At 43.7% G+C, this 6,242-nt stretch overlaps 1 long non-coding RNA gene across 1 annotated transcript; it reads right to left on the minus strand.

Moving 5' to 3' along the window:
* Nucleotides 1-1,795: 1,795 nt before the first annotated feature.
* Nucleotides 1,796-4,670, minus strand: LOC115408891 (uncharacterized). Its single transcript, XR_003933803.1, has 3 exons — nucleotides 2,905-4,670; nucleotides 2,370-2,517; nucleotides 1,796-1,888 (listed from the first exon to the last, which is right to left on the minus strand). It is a non-coding gene; the product is annotated as an uncharacterized LOC115408891 (long non-coding RNA).
* Between the last annotated feature and the right edge of the window lie 1,572 nt (nucleotides 4,671-6,242).

A 6,242-nucleotide genomic window follows, 5' to 3' on the forward strand; every position in this document is an offset into this window, starting at 1 on the left:
CCATGAAGCCACTTGTGAAGGCCGTCAGTATCCTACAGGGAGAGAACAATGTGCAGATGGGATGGCGTCCAGCTCCAACAACACTGCTCAAGGCATGAGCCACTCACCCTTTCTACTCTGTACATGTAGTGTTTCTTATTTACCGTACAATATTTTCCTTTGGTCATATTTATAAAAAAAAAATGCTATGTTGATGTATAGGACCTTAATGAAACTGGATATTTTTTTTTTTTTTTACTGTGCTTGCATTTCTGTCTATCGACCAATCAAGGCTAAGCTCAAACAGCTCCGCATCTCCTCCAAGTCCTGTGGGCCACTGGTGGACGCACTGCAAGCTGCACTCGAAAAGCATTTTGGACGGATGCTTGGTGATCCAGAGCTAATCACAGCAGCCATCCTGGACCCCAAATTCAGGACAACCTGGACATGTAACGAAGAGATCCTAAGAAGTGGTCAGTGACTGTGTACTGTTGCTAATACTTTAGTTTATTGTTAAGGTATTTTTGTCAGATTTGCAGTATCCGTAATTATTTCTTGTGATATGGAATGTTCACTTGTGAAAACTAAATTACAATCCTTTTCAAAAATAATTCAGCTAAATATGTTAATGTCTAATTTCCATGATTTTATTTTTTTAATCTCGGGATTACAGCAGAGGTAATGAGGAAGTGCTTAATTCCATAGGCCTTGACTACATCAAAAGCCATCTGAAGGATCAAGCCACGATGCATTCAGGCGACACTCCCCAGTCTTCCGATGAGGAGGACTTCTTTTCCACCATCAAAAAGGGTAAAGCACATGAGAACACCAAACAGCTGGAGTCCTACCTGGCCAACCCAGATGAGGACATGGATGTCCTCAGATCTTACCCAGCAGTGTGCCACCTGTCTCTCAAACTGAAGACGCCACTACCCGCCTCAGCTGCCCGCCAGAGGCTCTTTAGCACTGCAGGACTGATTCTCCGCCCCAAATGGACACGCATCGGGTCCAAGAACTTTGAGAACCAGCTTCTGCTGAAGCTTAACCAGCCTTTTTGGTCGTCCTGTAGAGTTGAGACAATAGTGTACACTGTATTAAAAAAAAAATTGGTTGAATTGATTATTCATAGGGTGAAGCGTTTCACGAAATGTTTTGAGTTGACTCAATTACTATTTAAAAACATTGACTGAACGAAAAACTCTTCGTTGGCTATTAATTCAGCCAATTGCTTAATAATCGTTGACAGAACGAATGACTGTTGGCTTATTAACTGAGCCAATTGAAACAAATTAGTTGACACCATGTCATATTCCACATCATGTGCTCACTCAACTAGGACTTATTAGTCATTACAACTATAAAGTAATAATTGAGTGAATAACATAATAATGACTGCATGAATTAATATTTAAATGATATATACTCAACATAAAATATAGCCTAATTAAATAAAGACTAATAAAGACAAATTTACTTTAAATGTTTATTTTTCTGTGTACAAAACAAAACATTTAAATTCAAATTCAAAAAATTACACAACATTTGAAAAGAGTGCAAAACAGAGCAACACCAATAGCTGACAGTATAAGCTGTAAAGGAAAGTCTGGGGTTCAAGGCTCGTAAGGAGGTAGCAATGGCGCAGCTTCCAGGCCTCCTGGAGGCCCCACAATCTCCAGGATACCCATTGGCACGGGGCTTGAGGCTTCGTAAACACCGTCTGGCTATAGATGGAGCACATTAATAAAAAGGAAATTAAAAACAATATCCAAATGATATTGATGGACAGATGGATGTTCTCCTTGAAATGCTGATTTACCTGGCAGGTCTTGAAAAGCTCGGTTTTCTCCCCCAGGTAATACTGCAGCCCTTTGACAGTCTCCACCCTCCGATGTTTAACGATCTCTGTGGTCTGGATACACAGGACAAGTCAAGTCACATGCATATTGTTCATACATGTACATTATACAGCATATTTCATACAAGACGTGTAAACTCAAAGTGCTTAAACATGAAAACAAAGTAAACAGTTCTAAATTAAAACAAAAACCAACAATGTAATGCTGTCACTGTACATTTTTTTACAATGTCGACTCTTTCAGTCATAGTGTGGGAATGGAGTGGGCAGGCAGCTCATTTCACATCTAGAATCTAAAGGCTGATTGATTGTAACTGCATACATACATCTACTGTATGTACAGTGTACTGAAAACAGCTTCTACTGAAAATAGCAGACTGACAAGCTCACTATGTGACATTGTGAGCTTGTCGATCAGCTATTCTCAGCAGAAACTTTACCCACAATAACAGAAAACACTATTTTCAATCGTGAGGGACTCCGGACACCCAGTAGGGTTTAAGTGGTGAAGACACATTTGTCTGTTCCATCTTACCTGCTCGTCTCGGTACTCCAACAGACTCCTTAGTGTCACTTGAGTGGGGTGGTGAGCTGCGGTGCGGAGCTCTGGTGTGCTCATCCAAGGAGGGGAAGAACGTTTCCATCAATTCTTTTCCTGTTACTCTTCTGAATTCTGCATGTACCTGCAAAACAATTGGATAATGAAGAGACAACTTGTGAATGTACAACCTGTAGACAGATCATAGCAAAAACCACAGATGTAGCATCACGTCACTTGCTCAGGACAGATCAGAGTGACCATCTTCAATACCAGGCTTAAAGGGCCATTCCACCTTTGAGGCATCAGACCCTTTATTTATTGTTAGGGTATAAGAAACATGGCCCTGGTGTTGTTTTTGTGTTTATTCTGTGTTTCTAGAAATATTAGTCTAACTTCCTCTTGACAAAATCATTACATCTGATTTCTCTTCCCACCTACAGTTAGTTCCACCCCTCTCCAGTGCATATGGTTGTCTCAGTTGTGTGACATTTTATGTGGAAGGAACAAAGTAAAACATACACAAACTTACCTGATCCAACAAGAATAGGGCTGGCCATCTCTGGCTGATTGTGGAGACATGCACATCTTCAGCAACGACCTCCTTTCGTCTGAGGGAGAAGATACATAACTATAGATATGCGACAGATATTTACAGGGTAGTGCAAGTCAATGAGAAGAAACTGTGTCAAACAGAAGAAACTGCCCTGAGTAGAGAGATGCCAAAATAAAAAGTTAAGATGGAAGCCAAAGAACGGCACAGCCAATTTATTTCATGATGTGTTGTGGGCTTGTAGATCTGTTGTTTTCACTAGTTTGGGTCCTGGCAAATGTCATAATTCCCCTTTGGGTCACAGGCAAAAAGGTTTGGGAGCCACTGCTTTAGGAGACTGTGAAATGACCCTTACAAGTTAGGAAAAAGTGTTTTCCTTAAAGGTATAATGGAGGATTTTCTCGATAAAGTCGAAGCCAAACGTCTGTTACTCGCTTTTTGAAAAACGCGCATGCGCCAGACCGTCCTACCTGCTCTGCTGCTCCGACGAGCGCGCTTGACGGCGTGACGCAAGCATTTCTTCAGCGTGATTGACATGTCAGAGGACCAATAGTTGACGCTCGCATCACGCCATTCATTGGCTAAAACATCGTCCATTATACCGTTATATATTCAAACAACTTTAATGGGACTGGGGTCCATTTAGTTCAATTTGTACTTTGTCAGAGTTAAGGGAACCCAGTGGTTTGAGAATGACAGGATTACAGCTACTTCCAGAGCAAGTATTGATATAAATACAAATGCTAGAAAAGCTGACCTTATTAAAGCCTTCAAAGCTAGCTTTCCCGCCGAGACGTTTGCTTCCCGACTGATGGTTAGCTTGCTAGGCTGTTTACCAGGCAAAACCATATTATAAATCTATGCTAGAGCGAGCTGGCCAACGAGCTGACGGCGTTCGTCCGCCAACAGCTGTCGCACAGAGGCGCTGCTATGCCCACGCCGGGGCGAGTGTCAGCTAGCCGGCTAACGGGCGAACGTGCCGCTCGCGGGACAAGAGCTAGGCGTCAGCTAGCAGGCGGACGTGCCGCTCGCGGGACCGGAGCAAGCGTCAGCTAGCAGGCTTACGGGCGGACGTGCCGCTCGCGGGACCGGAGCTAGCTTTAGCTAAACCCTGCCCCGCGGGTTTGGCTAACGTGCGGACGTGCTGCTCGTGGGGCCTCGGGCGCTGTTAGACGGCTAATGCTGTTGGCTTGTTAGCTGGCTAAACATTGACCTTATGAATTAGAGGGGTAATATGTAAGTTAGCTGCCCGGCTACCCAAGCTAACTGGCTAGCTAGCAAGCAAAAAATGTTACAGTCCCCCAAGAACAGATTCCACAGAAAAACAAATTTCTTTTGACTCTGGTTTCAGAGATTGACAATGTTAATAAGCAAACGCACAGTGTTGCTCACCTGTCACTCCTCGTCCCTCCGTGAGGCCGTGTCGACAAACTTTGTGGCTTTGCCGTACTTCCTTTGCTCGAAGTTCATTACCGCAAATGACGCCGCCCACATTTGTTCAGTCAACAAATGCAAAACTTGTCCAATCCATTCACTCAATTACTGTATGTTAGTTGAGTCAATATCAGCCATTGTGGGCGTTCACCCAACAACAATTTATCACCTGACTCAATATTTTTTATGAATAATTGTACAAACATTTATTAACTGGCTTTCCCAATAACAACACTTGAGCCAATGGTCTATTTCAACTTGCCTTAGCAATCTTCTAATTGAGTCAATGTTTTGGTAATTGGGTTTTTTACGGTGTATGGGGTTGTATTGTGAGAGACAGTGTTTTATCAGAATGTTCGTGGTTTTAGTGCCTCAGTTCAGTTGATTCAGAAAATGCCTAAATTTCATTTCCTTGAGCAGCTAGCATGGGTCTACAGAAGCACTGCTGCATGTGATACTGGCGTTCTCAGATGGACTCAAACTCAACATGTCTCTAAGACCTCATTTACACAAACTAAATAAATCCAGCCTGAGTCGGGTCTGTACCATATTCAGACTGAACTCTGATTGGTATTAAAATCACATGGCCACTGAAACCAGCCGGAATTCAATCTGTTTGTGGCACAGACCTGATTCAGGCCGGTGGCTGCATTTGGCTGCTGCCTGCCAGTGTAACTGGGAGGAAAGAGACGGGTAGAAAATAGAGGAAGATGATGGGTTCATGTTTACAAAGCACTTTTCTTTTAGTTTATTTGCTCTTAAAGGGGCTGTATCCTGCTTTTTTAGCTCGTCCAAACCCTAGAAATGGCATTAACATGGTAATAGTTTATTTTTGGCGCTAAGGAAAAGTAATTTTGTGTGAAATAAAAGATTTTCTGGGGCTAATTCTGAAACCCGGAAGAGAAAACGCTCTGTTTCACTGAAAATCCCGCCTCTCCCCCTGTGGACTTTGACTGACAGTGTACTTCAACCAATCAGAGCTTCAAAACAAATACGCTGGCTAGCTTTAGCTCTTTAGCTTTAGCTTCTCTACACGCAAAGACACGCGAAAACGTCTTTTCCTGTGAGAAACTCACCAAGCGTAGACCCTTCAGACCCTTCAGACCCTCCAGACCCTCCAGACCCTCCAGACCCTTCAGACCCTTCAGACCCTTCAGACTCTTGCTCTTGCTTGATTGTTGCTTTCAGACGATGGTTAAAGTTTATCTTCGTCATCGGAGTTACAAAAAGCAGCAACGCTGATTGCCGAGGGCCTGCGGGAGGGGGGCTCAGGGGAGCCATCTTCTCCGTGTGACGTGAACATGGGAAACAGAGCGTTTTCACGGTGCGGGAGGGGCTGCCTCTCTGAGCAGCAGAAACACCAGGAAAGCTCAAACACACTAGCCTCGTAAACCAGCCCCCCCACTCCTCATCCACATTTGGATTTGGAGTTGGGCTTAGTCTGGATAGGAGCCCATTGAAACTTCTTGCAGGAGGCGTCGGTTACTCCTTTGACTGACAGCGCACTTCAGCCAATCAGCTCTTCAAAACAAATACGTCATCAAAATACGTTAGCGTCTCTAAGGGTTAGCATTAGCTCATTAGCTCTAGCTTCCTTACATGCAACGAAACGCGAAAACGCCTTTTCCTGTTAGAAACTCACCAGGCGCAGACTCTTGCTCTTGCTTGATTGTTGTAATTCTTGGTATTTTGGCTATGACTTTACTGATTGCAGCTTTCAGACGATGGTTAAAGTTAAAGTCCGTCATCTCCGATACGCGCAGCGATAGCATCACTTCTGGTTTAGCCACTGGAATTTGCCAAAACAATTTTAAAACAAAAAGCGGCGACGCTGATTGGCTCGGCCGTTTCACTACCGAGTGAAATCCCCTTCTATGGGCTCC

Source organism: Salarias fasciatus, chromosome 20, assembly GCF_902148845.1.
Source record: "Salarias fasciatus chromosome 20, fSalaFa1.1, whole genome shotgun sequence".
NCBI classification, from domain to species: domain Eukaryota; kingdom Metazoa; phylum Chordata; class Actinopteri; order Blenniiformes; family Blenniidae; genus Salarias; species Salarias fasciatus.